General features: G+C 41.0%; 1 pseudogene; it reads right to left on the bottom strand.

The window, feature by feature from the left end:
- Positions 1-11614: 11614 nt before the first annotated feature.
- On the bottom strand, positions 11615-14690 carry LOC147449404 (ATP-dependent Clp protease ATP-binding subunit ClpA homolog, chloroplastic pseudogene; annotated as a pseudogene).
- Positions 14691-15927: the final 1237 nt, after the last annotated feature.

Genomic DNA, 15927 nt, shown 5'->3' with positions numbered 1-15927 from the left:
GTGTTACTTAGTGTGCAATGGAAAGATAGATAGCCCTAGAGTGATGGGCGTATATACAATGCTCGGGGGAAAAAACCTCCTAAAGAGGGAAAAAATGCCCCGGTGGTCCTAGTGTGTTCACACACATCACTACCACATGTATATGGTAACAGCAATCTATCTCCCTGGTGCATAGTTTCTTCTATTGATGTTCTACTGAAGTTTTTACCAAACATGCCGAGATTTCCTAACACTTTGCCAAATCTTAACTTTACAAAGATTGTCAATGACTATCCAGTTAGCAGCAAACCTTTGACAACGGACTCCCCTTGGTTGAAAAATCTTTCTCGAGAGTAATCACCGACTGATTGCTTGCCAATTCTCTGACTCTTACAAATTAGCACTCAAAGCAATATGTGATTCTACCAAGGTTCAATAGGTACTTTTACTTCAAAAATAATAAAAATTCAATAGGTACTTTTGCTTGCCAATTTCTCCGACTCTTGCAAATTAGCACTCAAAGCAGTATGTGATTCCACAAAGGTTCAACAAGTACTTTTACTTCAAAAATAACAAAACTTCTTTGATAGGAGCTAGAATTGTGAAATTTCTTCTGTTTTGCTCCAACTTATAATATGCTCACCTATTTGGCCTAGGTGTATCTAAGGGTTTTTTGCTTGTTTTTTGGTTTCTTTAGATAATCTTAGAAAAGATATAGTCCTCTATCAAATTTCACGGGTTTGATTTTTTAGATTGGGTTTTTTCCTATGGTTTTGCAAATTTAAGAGCTTTCATGTTATTTTACCAATTTCACTCAATCTGTAGCTCCAAATTTGATCAATAGATTCCGAATGTCATGTACAAAGCTTAAGTTAATTAAAAAATAAAAAGAATCCTTCCCTGGTGAAAATGCAAAATAGATGCTAGTTCTTTCAAATAATGGAATTTTTTGCTTTTTGATGTTACCCAAGGTTGTTATATACAATTGGATTGCACTAGAGAAAGAATTTAACTTTTGGTCACGAGAAACTCAAGTTATCATTGTTTTATAGATTTTATCAATTTTTTATAAGTTTTAGATCTATCCTAGTATCCACGGATACAAATGACTCCCAATGGCCAAAATTGAAGGTTGGGTCTTAGATATATGAGCTACAAAATAGATGCGCTATTTTATAGGTTGTTGTTGTGTGTGTGAATTTTGAAATTTTAGTACATGCACATAGTCCTAGTGCTATTTGGAGTGTATTGGTGAACTTATTTGTGAAAGTTCAGTATGAGAGTTCTCAGCTGCTAAAAATAGGCATACTTATTTTCAACCTGGGCAAATTTTGATCCACATTAACTTTTTTGAGCATAGATGCCACACTACTTACCCTACTCCTATTGTAGATGAAAAATACCACGACGATAAAGAAACAACAATTTATCTGAAATCTACCATCCTAACTTGGCGTTATTCTTACTAAAGTCTCAAGGACCCATCATGCTTCTCCTAACTAGCCTATAGCTCTCAAGGTCCCTAACAAGTCTCCCTACTCCCAAGTACCTTACATAGTCAGTAAGTTGCTTTCTGAACGTGCGAAATTGAACGATGATTACTCTATGAGGTCTAGAGAAAATAATGGATTTTACTCATGATTGAGGTGTGTTTTCTCTAGTCTAAGTTGCCTCATTTCCTATAGCAGTGCCAAAATGGGGGCAAGCTACCAAGTCTCACTATATCTATGGTAGCAAAGAGAGAACCACAGAGTGTGGGACGTAGCTGACTGGACTAGTGCATGAAGGCTACAAGAGGTAGCTAACCTCTCAAAAAACCCAATATATCTCGCTAATCCGTGGTGCTAATCTCAAGTATTTGTCTAACACCAAAAGATAGTTTACATTCGTGTAAGCCTCGAGTTGTGATAGCTATAACACCTTCAAATGCTACTTCGTGAATAGGCCATAACATAATAGGCATCTCTATGATGTGAAATCCCCATTTAAATACCTTGGCAAAATTATGTGTTTTTTTTGGGTCTATTTTTAGCATGTTAGTTTAGACATTCAAAACACTCTATAGCATCCTCTAAGCGAGCTCTATCTACTTCTATGCTAAAAAGATGAGTTGGATGTGCTATCCATGCAATACAAGCAAAACTAGAATGCATATATCAATACTTAAAGTTACACAATACTGTGAGAAACTTATATCCTATGAAAGTGCTTTTACCAACAAACATGTAGCCATGCTTAGAATTGCAATGCTACACCATATGAGGAAGAGCATAGCAAAAAACGAAAGAGGGAAGACACAATGACAACAACAACTGTACACTTACTTTCATTTATCCAAAACGTCATTTTTACAAAATTTGGCTTTTATACCTTAGCTAAGGTTTAGAAATGAAGGCTTTGACTCAAACTCATTGTAATGCAGGGTTGGAGATTAGATTTGAGTAATAGGCACTTGCAACTTGAATGCTCATGGTCCCATTTACCAATTTACAAATGAATAGAATAAATTATAAGGTTTGGACCAAACGGGATGTGTATTCATAAATCAATGGTGATAATCTAACAGTTTGGGCTCAAAATGATAGGATGTAGCATGAATGTTAGCCTTGGATGCTGGTTTTGATATGCTTCAGACTCATTGGTGACATCAAATTTTTGAAAATATCTATAGGTTCTTGCAGCCACAAATTGGCTTGCAAATTGCTTTCTACAAGTGCCTTTACACACGGGTTTTCCATCTGCTTGTAGTTTTTGAAGTTTGCAGCAAATTCACACTTTTGTGGGATGCATAGAGTACTATGATTGCTGTATGTTTTACACATATGCCCAGTGGAAATCAATTGATGCTAAACTTAGATCCACTATTTGTTTACATTTTGTAAAGTCGGTGTATTTCACCATTGTTGGTATAGCTACTTTTAAGTCCTTATGGGATAACTATGAAGGTGTTTGAGCTTCATATGAAAGAAGGTAGCACCGCTTCTGGACACTACACCTAAAGGCAAGTTGTTCTAAAATGATGTACTCGGTATTTTGCTCATTGAGGAGATTCATAAGAAATTTATTTAATCTACCAAGAGTGGTAATGATTATGTTGCACAATCTCACAAAGAGAGAGGTCTCACTTATGATCATGCCAAGTTTAAGGATCGCAAGAATTCTTGTAGTAAATCTTGTGGTTCCATGCACACTGTCGAGTGCTACTATTGCCATAAGAAAGGGCATGTGAAAAAGGATTGTCGTGCTACACAAAGAGACAAGTCTCAAAAGACTAACAAGTCTAACATTGATGCAAAGGGCAAGGCAATGCTTGAAGAAATTAATGTTGTTGACTCTCCTAGAATGTAAATCCTGTGGTTCCATGCGCACTGTTGAGTGCTACTATTTCCATAAGAAAAGGCACATGAAAAAGGATTGTCGTGCTACACAAAAAGACAAGTCTCAAAACACTAACAAGTCTAACATTGATGCAAAGAGCAAGGCAATGCTTGACGAAATCAATGTTGTTGAGTCTCCTAAGACTCATGATTTTTTAAAGACGACTCATACCTCAAACATCTTAGTTTTTACACTGGATTTCACTACAAATGCTCTTGTTACACAAAATGACAATAATGCACATAATTGGATTATAAATTTTGGTGCAAGTTTCCATGTTACACTACATAAAGAGTGGTTATCCTCTTATGCAAAGGGCTATCAGGGTCATGTAGCCCTAACTGAACCATCCTTTGGAAACTTTGAATGCTCCATCTTACCCAAAATATAGCTTTCATAAACGTGCTACACAGGTGCTTCAAGAGGTGGCAAAGAAGCAACCATATCAGATTTTTTCACACGTAGCAAACTGGAAAAATTCATATGCCCAAAACATGCATGCCAAAGTTTTGCATGTAAAACAACCTTAGAATCCACAACTGCAACTGCAAAATTTTTCCCTCACTGGTCATACAAAGTAAGCTTGTATAGCTCACGACATAAAATGCAAGATCCAACAATTTTATAACCAAAAACCTGTCATCCACAAGTTTGACAAAAATACCAAATCTAACAAGTGCAGATATAGACAAAAAATTCTTTTTGATCCTAGGTACATACAATGCATCAACAAGTGCAAAAGAACTGCCATTTGTAGTAGTCATCACAATCTTTCAAAATCCCTTAATCGGATAAGAGGCATTATTGGCACACGTGACTGAATTCCCAAGAGGGACATCCTCGAGACAGGTAAACAAGTCACAATGAGAGGTAATGTGCTTTGTAGCACCACTGTCAAAGTACCACACATGGGTGTAGTAACTTCCATCCATCATGGACATTATCTACATGAACATCACAATCTCCTTTCACAGAAGATTCAACAATTGTTGCACTTGTAGTGGAACCAACCTCTTTCTTCTTAGCCTCTTTTGTCTTCAATTTTGAACATTGCTTGATCAAGTGATCATTAGCCTTACAATAATGGCAGTGCATCTTCTTTTTGCCCTTTTCACCAGAATTTCCAGATTAAGTGTTTTCAGCAGAAGCATTTGGAAAAGGTGTCTTTCCACTCACAGAAGAACCATGAGAAGTGGCTACATTGCTGTTACCACTTTTTCTTTGAGAAACAATAAAGGCATATTCAATTGCATATTGTTTAGCCCTGTCTTTTTAAGAAAGTGAGTCTTGCAACAACAATGTACATAATGCATCAAACTTGACAACTTCAATATTTCCTTGGGTCATAAGTCTCCAAGTACTAGCAAAAGTCTGGTAAGAATCTGGTCAGGCATCAAGAACAGTCTGCACAAGGGAACTCTCTGAAATGACTTCACCTGTAGAAATAAGTTGCTCATTGATATCCTTGACACTAGCAAGAAAAGTGTCCATATCATCTTCCTCATGCATAATCTTCGACTCCAGTTCTTTAGGCAACAATGCAATTTTAGCCTCATTGCAACTTGCATAAAGACCAGCGTGAATATCCCAAACCGGTTTTGCAGATTAGCTAAATGAATGTGAGGAGTAATAGTACACTTCATAGATAACACAATCAATGCATGAGCCTGCACATCTCTTACATCCCAACGAGCCTGCTCAGCCTTAGGCAAAACAGCTCTAGCAGCAGCAATCTTGCCACCAAAACCTGCAACATCCTCAACATTGCCTGCATCCTTAGAACCAGGCATCAATGTCATGCGCAACGTTCCAAATGCCCTTTAATACAAGTACATGTTGCATCATGTAGGACCACATTGGGTAATTGTCCCCATCCAACTTATCCTCAACAACAAACATCTGGAACACATTTCTGTTGTTGTCAGCCATGCTGAATGCCTGCACCTGATGTGAAAACTGCCCGAAAAGAGGAGAAATGAAGTGGGACTAACGCGTGCTATATAGAACATCTCAAAGAAGACTATAAGGGACTTATTATGCAGAAAACGACACCGACAAAAATTTTGCACAAAATGATAAAATTGCTCGTGCAGTACTAGTTGTAGTGGAAATGGAGGCTGAAATGAGCTCGAGTGGAAAATCTGAGCAGACCGTGCTTTAGAGCTCACTCGAAGTATTTTTTGACCTGTTGATGCTCACCAAAGCTCACAAAAATCTGAGAAAGTGAGCAGGCGTGCAATGGCAATGCTGGAGACTAAGCCCAAGAGGACACAACCTACTCCGATACCAACCGTTGGAAATAGGGTTGCTAGAAAACACACGCAACTTGGAGAAGACAAAGAAAGCTCAAGGCACACAACAAAGAGTGCAAATCAATTGAAGTAGTGGGCACGAGTTTTCCACTGCTCACTGTAATATCTTGAAAAGAGAGCATCATAAAGGAAAGTGGATCAATATAACAAAAATTACTGACAAAACTAAAAGAGGCCTTTGACAGTGGGGCCCTCAGCAAAAACAAGTAAGAGCAAGCCAACAATATGAAATAAATAATTGCCACATTGTTTAAAGGACAAACCTTATTCAATTGCTCAAATAATGCATTGAGTAGCTATCAAAGGGAGAACCTCATGCATAAATACCACAAACTATCAGTCAGACAGAAACCCTTAGCATGCCAAAGGGTGGATCTCATGTATAGAATATTACAGTAGTTTAATCAAAGGACAAACGTCAAGAAACAAGTTTCAATTTTTAGAATTTTGATATGCTTCCAAAACATGAGGATGAGAGTGGACAAACATCTTTGGCATTCATTTAACACTTTAGACCATGATTTTTATATTTAGCTAGTACTTACGATACAACATGAAGCTCCAACATTTATCACGCACCCAACACCTGTATTCCATACCGCTAACACACATAAACCTCACTCTCTCTCACACACACACTTTGCATACACGGAACTTGGTTTGGGGTAGCACTCAATCACACTCACACTGGAAACACAGACAAAGTACACGAGCAAAAGAAAGGAGGTGGAGCGAGGAATCGACATCGGGGGGGGGGGGGGGGGGGGGACTTGTCCTTGCAAAAGCTTACATAGAGAAATTCTCCTCCTTACTTGCTCCAAAAAAACTCCTTAAATTGCCAAATAAAGAGGCCCTCCCAGACACCATTCTCTTCCTAATGCCCTTTCAGACTTTTACACAATTCAAGAAAGATGCTCTTGTATTGGTCAACAAAGGGACACCACTCCTATTCGTAATATTGAAGCCAAATGAGCTTGTTACACATGGCAAGTGAACATCCATCCAAATTCATTATGGGATACAGAAACAAGGACAACCTAAAGCATTATCTTGATAAGTGCACCGCACAACAAGCACAATACAGGATCAAAGATCAACGGCTCGTAATACAAAATCTTGCATCAAAATCAGCCATTGCTCTCATCGTCACTACCAACAACACCAACAATTTCCATGTAGGACTTCAAAGAGATTCTAAAGAAACTCAACCTCCTTTTGACGGCACCACTTGGTGACAAATTTTGATCGCAAAGGGTCCCATCCCTCATTTTTTGAGTTTCTTAGCATATTCTTTCAGGGAATACATCAAGACATAGTCCCTTATTTTAAATTCTTTTGACAACACATGCTTGTCAAAGAACTCCTTTTGATGCCTAAGATGAAACACCATATTGTAGGATGTCATTCCAATGGATGTCTTATAGGCCACTCTGTATACCCACAAGCCAGAATGTAACTTCTGGTCTCAATATGTTTGTGATTCCTTTACAATTCCAAGGAATTAGAGGTGTCTTGAGACAAGTTGTCTTAAGGATGACCAATCATTCTTTCCTAAGTTAACCAGCCTTAATCCAAACAATCCTTTCCTAATTTCCAAACAAAAACACACTGGTTTCTTGAAAGATGCCTTCCGTTTTCAGCCAGTTTCACTTTTCCTAATTCCTTACGCCCTCTTTTATGTATGCAATGTTAATACTTGAAGAAGAATTTGAATTATTCATCTTAAATTATAATGAAGACCCACCTGGGACTAGTCGGGCATTTGCCGCACTGCTGGGGCTTAAATGCTTACATATGTAGGCCTACTACTAGGCCCAATCTCGTGGTCATATGACGCTCTCGATCATGTCAAGAATTGCCAATTTTTATGTGTGGTATAAGTGACGAATCAATCAACTAATCAACCCATGGAAAAAATAATTTCAAGCTCACAGATCGCTCCAAAAAATGTTTAGTCAGTCTTGAACTCAAGACTTAATTCACAAGGGAGTATTCTTCGCACATAAACCAAGTCTTGAAGTAAAGATGTGATTGAAAAGAGCGAAATAGAATATGTAACTTCGATGAAAGACAATTGATTTTGGATTATTAAAGTCGTCTTCGCATTTATTCAACATCCATGAACATTATTCCAATCTAGTGACATCTAATAATCAAAGCGACAAACTGCTACTACCAACCAACTTTAAAGTTAAAAGGCTTTCGACACCCTCCCTAGGGAGGTTTCACCCTAAGAAAATCCATATTCTTGCGGAGAGAGAGAGAGAGAGAGAGAGAGAGAGAGAGAGAGAGAGAGAGAGAGAAACTGATATAATAATGTCTTCAAACCAAAAACTTACAAAATGGTGAATCTGATACAGTGTCTTACCAAAAAAGATAAGCGGTACGAAAAGATACTCTCACAGAGAGAGAGAGAGAGAGAGAGAGAGAGAGAGAGAGAGAGAGAGAGAGAGAGAGAGAGAGAGAGAGAGGCATTTGGATAGAAGTCACCTATGCATATGTGCATGGGGAGGTTTCTTCCCCCGTGCATTGTATAACGCCCAGGGCTAACTTATCTTTCCATTGCACATTAAGTAATTATATTCTCTCTGTTGTGTGCCTTGAGCTTCCTTTGCCTTCTCTAAGCTGTGTGTGTTTTCTGCAACCCTATTTCCAACACATTGGACTCATTCTATTGTAGTCATTATCTGAAAGATTCAAAAAAATTCAAGCATTGGTCATAATATGTCCATGTGTCTGCCGAGTATAATTGAGAAAGATGAAAGACCAAATCCTAGCATTCAGCCAATCCCATGAGCATTGGTAGTGCTCAAGCTTCTCCAACTCCTTAGAAGAGAGTGTACAATCCATAGAAGCCTTTGGATGGTCAATCTCTTCATTCACCATCAAGATGAGGTTGTAAGAAACACCGTCTGCATAAGCACTTTCCAATCCTGGTAGTTGGGTGCAACATTTAATGGTCTAGTAACTTGTGTGTAGCGGAAAATAGCATGAACATAGTGAGCATTTCATTAGAATAACTTCCTAATGAGAATAACAAGAGTGCTTGGGTGGAGAGAGCAACAAAAAGCATAACACCTAGTTAGATAGCATGAGCAATTGACAACAGTTGAGGACCGGATTTGCATGGAGCCGGTTCCCCCGCCAAAAGGCTTTGTATTATGGTTTCTCCCATCAAGAGAGACATTTCACAATACAATTTCTTGTGTTCCTTCAATACTAGCTAGTGCAATGAAGATGGAAACTTCATGCACTACGCAAAACACTTATCAAACACAACATCAATTCCCTCACGGTCTCAGACCCAAGACCTCACACACCTTCGAAGATGGTGAGAGCTAGCAGGGTATGAGAGTAGATTGAGAGGAAGGAGTATTCTTACGAGAAAGATGTACATCTCCTCACATAATCACTCATATTAGCATAGCTTAGCTTAGTAATTAGCATGGTAGAGGAGATGATCGTGCATTGAAGCTTGGCTCTTGGTTGGATTTGCATCAAAGCCAAGAGGAGTTGGTGTAGGCCTCCCTTCTCACAAGCTTGGAGTAGGTGATAAGCTTTCCATTAAAGCTTGAGAAGGAGAGAGAGTCTTCTTTACTTCACACATGAGCTAGTGTGAGTGTGTAAGTGATAATGCCTTTGAAAAATCAGCCCCTCTCTCTCTTGGGTGACCCCTCTTGCTATTTGCTCTTGCTAGCATCCTATTGGACCTCCCCAGGCTTAGCCAATGGTAATTAAGCAGCATAAGTGATAGCCTTCTGACATGTGTCCCCCTTTCCCCTTTTATGAGAGCTTTAGGTAATTATTTAATTCAACTAAACTCTCATTGGAACCCTTTGCCTCCTGGCCAAGAGGAATCAGGCAAGCCATTGGGCTGCTGAATACTCATTGGTCCCCTTGGGAGACTGTCCAATGGTCTTCTAGAGAGCTTAATTCTTATTGGTTCTTTTATTAACTGTTTTTAAATTAATTAAACTAGATTTACTCTAGCCTCATTCTCATTGGTCCACCTCCAAGGCCATCCAATAGGAATTGGGTACACCTTGTGGGCATCTGGGCTAGGGAGCTGACATGTGTCCCTCATTCCCTTTGTGTAAAGGGAGCTTGTGTGTGTGTGTGTGTGTGTGAGTTTCTCTCTCATCCCCTACTTGCAAGGCTCGTCCCCTCGTATGTAGGGATTGCCAAAGACTTTTGGGACACACACAAAGCATCCAATTCCCCTAATGTTTGACCTTTGGACACAACCTTTGAATTTTGGAACCTTAGCATTTTGGTAGTCTTAATGGGCTGAACCTTAAGGTCTTTTAAGCCCATTGTTGCACATGGCTCTTTTACAAATGGCCCCCCCTGTGGATCCCTACTGTGGCCGGTCTGCTAGCTTAACCGATATTCTAGCTTTTTCTCCCCTGGCACTTCCCCATATTAAGTGATCAGTTTAACATGAGAAAATCATTTAGGAGAATTAGATATTGATTATTATGACATTGGGAAACACCGTCTGCATAAGCACATTGACAACATCAGAACCTACTTGTCAAGTTGCTCGTGCAACTCTTCATCATGAGTAAACCTCCTCAAAGGCTCCAGAGAATCATCCAACATGTGAAGCAAATTGAAATCCTTGTTAGACTCTTCCAACACTCCCCAAAGGGCGTTATTATGTCCATTGAAAGGAGTTCCATTGCATGGTAACTCACAATCCGTGCTCAGATGTTGACTTCAGGTCCAAAAAGGGTGGTGTTCAATGTGAAGATCCCTGTATAAAATGAATTTTCAAATGTATTCATGAAATATGAAGGCATGAACCTTAGCCGTGCAAAGAATCCGTGTAAAATTCTTTCATCGGCTGAGAGCATAGATTGATCCTTTGTTCCTTCCAAAAATGACATCCATGGGGTTTCTAAGACCCAAGGTTTATGATACATGGTGATACAAGCAACCATCATTCTACAGATCTTAAGATCTCGACTCGACATCTGATAAGATAGATAAAGAAGTCCTTATATTTTGATTGTTGCATGGAGAGTGTTGAGCATGTAGTTTTCATATAATCTTTCCTTCTCCTTGGACCTTGGCAAAGCTGGGTAGTTCAGCAAGTTGCGACGTTGCTTTTATATTTTTTGTGGCAAATCCATGTTCGCATTGTGGGCACTAGGCAAAAATAGGAAATGCAGGCCCCTGCCAAACTCACTATACTTGTTGATTAGACGTTCATAAAGCTAACCTAGAACACAGCAGAGACTCCACACTCCAAAATCGAGCTTAATTTCCAAGGTTAGCAATTAAAAGCAACTAGAAGTATGTCCAAAAGCACCTCTTTACTGCAATTACTTGCATAAAAGGAGCCATAGTCACAAGTGTACATTAGACTCAACAGAAGCCTCTCCCTTCAAGCCTACATATGACCCCTCACCAATGGAGGGAAGGCAGTCATCCACAAGACAGGATAACAGTCAGCTCTGCCATTGATACCATCAGTGTCCAATGTAGCGGGAGGTTACCTGCCAAAGGGTATTTTCATCACAAAATTCCTACCTTTCTGCCAATGCATCCAGCCATGGAACCATTGCGCCCACAAACTTTAGGGGCGATGCACTCTGCCACTGAAGTCATCAGTGTCCACTGTAGTGGGGGAGTACCTGCCAAAGGGTCATTACCATTTTCATCCAAAATTCCTCCCGTTCTACCAATGTATCCAACCATGGAACCCTCACGCCCACACACTTTAGGGGCCATGCCAGATTCACTTTTTCAAGAACATAAGAACTGTATGTTCATGCCCTTACAAAAAACTCATCTTACAAGAGAAAAGAAATATCACAGTTCATTAGTTAACCATCTCTGGGACCTTCAAAAAAGCCTTTGACAAGGTTAGGCATTTAGGAGACTGCTAAGACTGCTACACTCTCTGGCTGATATACAAACAATCACCCTTACAAAAAACAGAAGCTAATAGATATCAATTTACAAGGTTAACATATGTAGAACAGGTTTACATCATACTGAAGATACAAGAAGTGCCTTAAGTGAAAGCAGGAAAAGACTTGTCCTGCTAGTTCAAATCATCTCAGGCACCTCCCTCTTTTTTGGGCAGGCCTCAAATTCTAACTGACAATACGTGGGCTTCTTCAGGCAATGCCTGCTGGGGCTTCCACTGATGAAGTGGAGGCTGTTCCCGTTGTGCCATTCAAGATTGTTACATTCCCTTCAGTGTCCACATCAATAATAGCTGAATCCCCTTCTTTGATCTCACCGCCAAGTATCCTCTCAGCAAGGCTGTCCTCCAGCAAACGCATGATGGCCCTTCTCAAAGGTCTAGCACCATAGCTAGGGCTGTAACCTTCATCCACAATTCTATCCTTAAATCGCTCCGTAACCTGGAGATCAATCAATTTCTTCTTCACTCTGTCAAAGACCTCGTTAAGCATAATCTCTGCTATCTCTTTCACCTCTGTCTTGGTGAGCTGCCTAAAGACAATAATCTCATCCAGACGATTCAAGAACTCCGGTCTGAAATACTGCTTGAGTTCCTCATTCACTAGGGTCTTTATCCTGTTGTAACTGCTGTCTTTCTCGCCATAATCAAGCTGGAAGCCAATACCCCCACCACCCTTCTCAATTACGCTGCTTCCAACATTAGAAGTCATAATCAGAAGCGTATTCTTGAAGTCCACTGTCCTGCCTTTGCTGTCTGTGAGCCTTCCATCCTCTAGTATCTGGAGCATCATGTTGAAAACATCTGGATGTGCTTTCTCTATCTCATCAAAAAGCACAACAGTGTAGGGACGCCGTCGAACAGCTTCTGTCAACTGCCCTCCTTCACTGTAGCCAACATAGCCAGGTGGTGACCCTATAAGCTTCGACACTGTATGCCTCTCCATAAACTCACTCATATCGAGCCGAATCATTGCCTCTTGCGAGCCAAAGTAATATGCTGCCAAGGCCTTTGCCAGCTCTGACTTTCCAACACCAGTGGGACCTGAGAATATAAAGCTAGCAATGGGCCTATTGGGGTTCTTCAAGCCTACACGTGCTCGGCGAATAGCTCGGCTGATGGCCTTTACAGCTTCGTCTTGGCCTATAACTCTCTTATGTAAAGTTTCTTCCATCTTCAGCAGACGGCTTGACTCATCGATTGAAACTTTCTCAACTGGAATACCTGTCCAGGCTGACACTATTTGCTGGATGTCTGCTTCAGTTACTAATGGCCCAACGTCACCTGCCTCACTCTCTGCCTTCATCTTCTCTTTCCCTTTCTCGGTGAGAGCAGAAATCTGTGCCTTCAGCTCCATTTCACGATCTCGAAGCTCTCCTGCCTTCTCAAAATCTTGTCCTCGAACTGCTTCATTCTTCTCTTTTGTTATCTGCCTGAGCTCCTTGTCAAGCTCCTTTGCTTCTTCAGGTAGCTGGGCATGACGAAGTCGGACGCGCGAACCTGCCTCATCAACCAGGTCAATGGCCTTATCAGGAAGAAACCGGTCACTTATATACTGATAAGAAAGCTGAGCAGCGGCAACTAGGGCTTCATCTGTGTACCGCAGCTTGTGGTGGATCTCATAACGCTCCCGTAGACCTTGCAGTATCTGTATAGTTTCATCTACAGTTGGTTCGGGGACCAGCACGGGTTGAAATCGCCTCTCCAAAGCAGGGTCCTTTTCAATGTGTTTTCTGTATTCATCAAGAGTGGTGGCTCCAATGCATTGAAGTTCACCTCTAGCCAAAGCTGGCTTTAATATATTAGCTGCATCAATGGCTCCCTCAGCTGCACCTGCTCCGATCAAAGTGTGGACTTCATCTATAAAGAGTATAATATCATCTGCCTGCTTGATCTCTTCCATGAGTTTCTTCAGCCTCTCTTCAAACTCACCCCTGTATTTGGTGCCTGCAACAAGTAGCCCCATATCAAGAGTTATAACTTTCTTGCCTTCAATGGTCTCAGGTACATCACCAGCAGATATACGCTGCGCAAGCCCTTCAGCAATTGCAGTCTTGCCAACACCAGGCTCTCCAATGAGGCAAGGATTGTTCTTAGTTCGCCTACCAAGTATCTGAGTGACTCGCTCTATTTGAGGCTGCCTTCCCACCACAGGATCAAGCTTTCCATCTTCTGCAAGCTTAGTCAAGTTTGTGCCAAACTCTTCTAAAGTGGGCATTTTTGCATTGCTGCTACCACCTCCTACTCCTGCTCCAACAGCCTCTGTGCTCTCCCCCACCATACGAATAACTTGAGTTCTTATGTTGCTAGGATCTGCACCAAGGTTTTCCAGCACCCGGGCTGCCACACCTTCACCCTCTCTTAACAACCCAAGCAACAAATGCTCAGATCCAATGTAATTGTGGCCCAATTGTCGTGCCTCTTCAAGAGAAAGCTCAAGCACTCGCTTGGCTCTTGGAGTGAAGGGAATCTCTACCGCAACAAACCCACTGCCACGGCCAATGATCTTCTCCACCTCTATGCGTGCTTCTTTGAGATTTACACCCATGGATTTCAAAACTTTAGCTGCAATGCCAGTACCCTCACCGATCAAGCCCAGCAGAATCTGCTCTGTGCCCACAAAGTTATGTCCAAGGCGGCGAGCCTCTTCTTGAGCGAGCATTATGACCTTAATGGCCTTCTCTGTAAATCGTTCAAACATGGCAATGACAACCGCACGGTTGCCCTTGCCAGAAGGAAATGCAAGGGACTTGGCAACGGCAGCATGAAGGCTACGGCTTGAGTTTCCACTAAAGAAAGAAGAGCGATGAAGGGCGGACGACGAGCTTACCAGAACCACAGATCGGCGACCGCCGGAACCTCTGTGAGAGCTTGCTGGCAATGGTAGTCTACCGATGCTGCTCTGTGTCTGTTCTCGTGCAGCGCAATTGACAGGAAGCAGGGACGACGTAGAGAGGGATTCCGCCATCGCTCTTAAACCCTACAATGAAGCTCACAGAAAAGAAACACACCAGGGCCTGCGAGAGGACGGGGAAATGAATGATGAGAAAAACGAATGGCGAAGGAACAGCCTTTCAAGTTATGATCTCCACTGGTCGGCGGATATCTTACTTGCAGGACTCGTCTTGAGTTCAACACGTCTCTAATACATCTTTGAGGTCTCTGGGATAGTTCCTACAATGTTAAGACGTGTTTCACACACAAAAGGGAAAGGGTAGAAAGTGACACATGCAAAATTGTTTTCTCGTCGCTGAAACAACAGAATGTGATGGGGTTTGTGTAACGCAAGGGTAGAGGCGACACATGCAAACTTGTTTTCTCGTTACCGAAACATAAGAATGTGGTGGGGGTTTGTGTAACTTTGTCTCTTTGGCAGAGACAACGATGAGATGGGCAACAAAGGTTAACCCCTGCGCAATGCGAAATGCCTTTTAAAACCTCTTCTCATGTGTGTGTGTGTGTCTCTAAATAAGAAAAAAAAATTGGAATAACCTTCCTAACACCCAATGTGGTAGATTGCTTATCCCAATTCCCTCTTGGTTTGTAAGCTATATAGAGGCAATAAAGAGTTAGTATAGATGGATTGAATTCTAGACTATCCATAACAATAGAAATATCTATATTTACATAAATTTCTTTCCCTTTTGGCACAAAAGCCTATGATGGGAGAACGACTTTAAATAACTATTCACAAAATATGTGAATTACTTTTATGATACAAGCTATTGTGTGTTTAAAGAGCACAACAATGTGGGTTATTGGGAGTCAGGCAATTGTTTGGAGATGTCACTCTTTACCAAACTGCTGTTGGTTGCCTTATTTATGTATGCAACACAAGGCCAGATATTCACTTTGCAGTCACACAGGTCAGCAGATTTATGTTTAGCCCAAGGTCCTAGCATTGGTAGATTGTCAAGCAAGTCTTTCGCTACTTAAGTGTCACCTCACATCTAGGGTTGTTTTATCCCAAGGGGGGATCATTGCCACCAGATTTACATGCTTTTTCGGACTCGTATTGGGCTGGTTGTTATGATACTCAAGTGTTCACGGGTGGTTTTGTTTCATGCTCAACAATTTATGCATATCATAGTTGAGCAAGAAGCAACTTATTGTGGCCACTTCCAGTGGTGAGGTTGAGTACATGGCAACCTTCACAGCTACGGTTGAGTGTGTATGGCTCGGACACTTTATGGCTGATTTGGGTGTTGGACAAAACATTGCCAACATCGTCTACATTGACAATCAAAGCGCATTAGCAATTTCAAGGAACCCACTTTTCGATGCACACACAAAGCACATTGACCATTATGTTAGAGAGAGACT

The sequence above is a fragment of the Adiantum capillus-veneris genome, chromosome 10 (assembly GCF_014529385.1).
Source record: "Adiantum capillus-veneris isolate H3 chromosome 10, ASM1452938v2, whole genome shotgun sequence".
Classification (NCBI taxonomy): domain Eukaryota; kingdom Viridiplantae; phylum Streptophyta; class Polypodiopsida; order Polypodiales; family Pteridaceae; genus Adiantum; species Adiantum capillus-veneris.
Note: the sequence above shows the minus strand (reverse complement) of the source record. Positions and strands in the feature narration are given on the sequence as shown.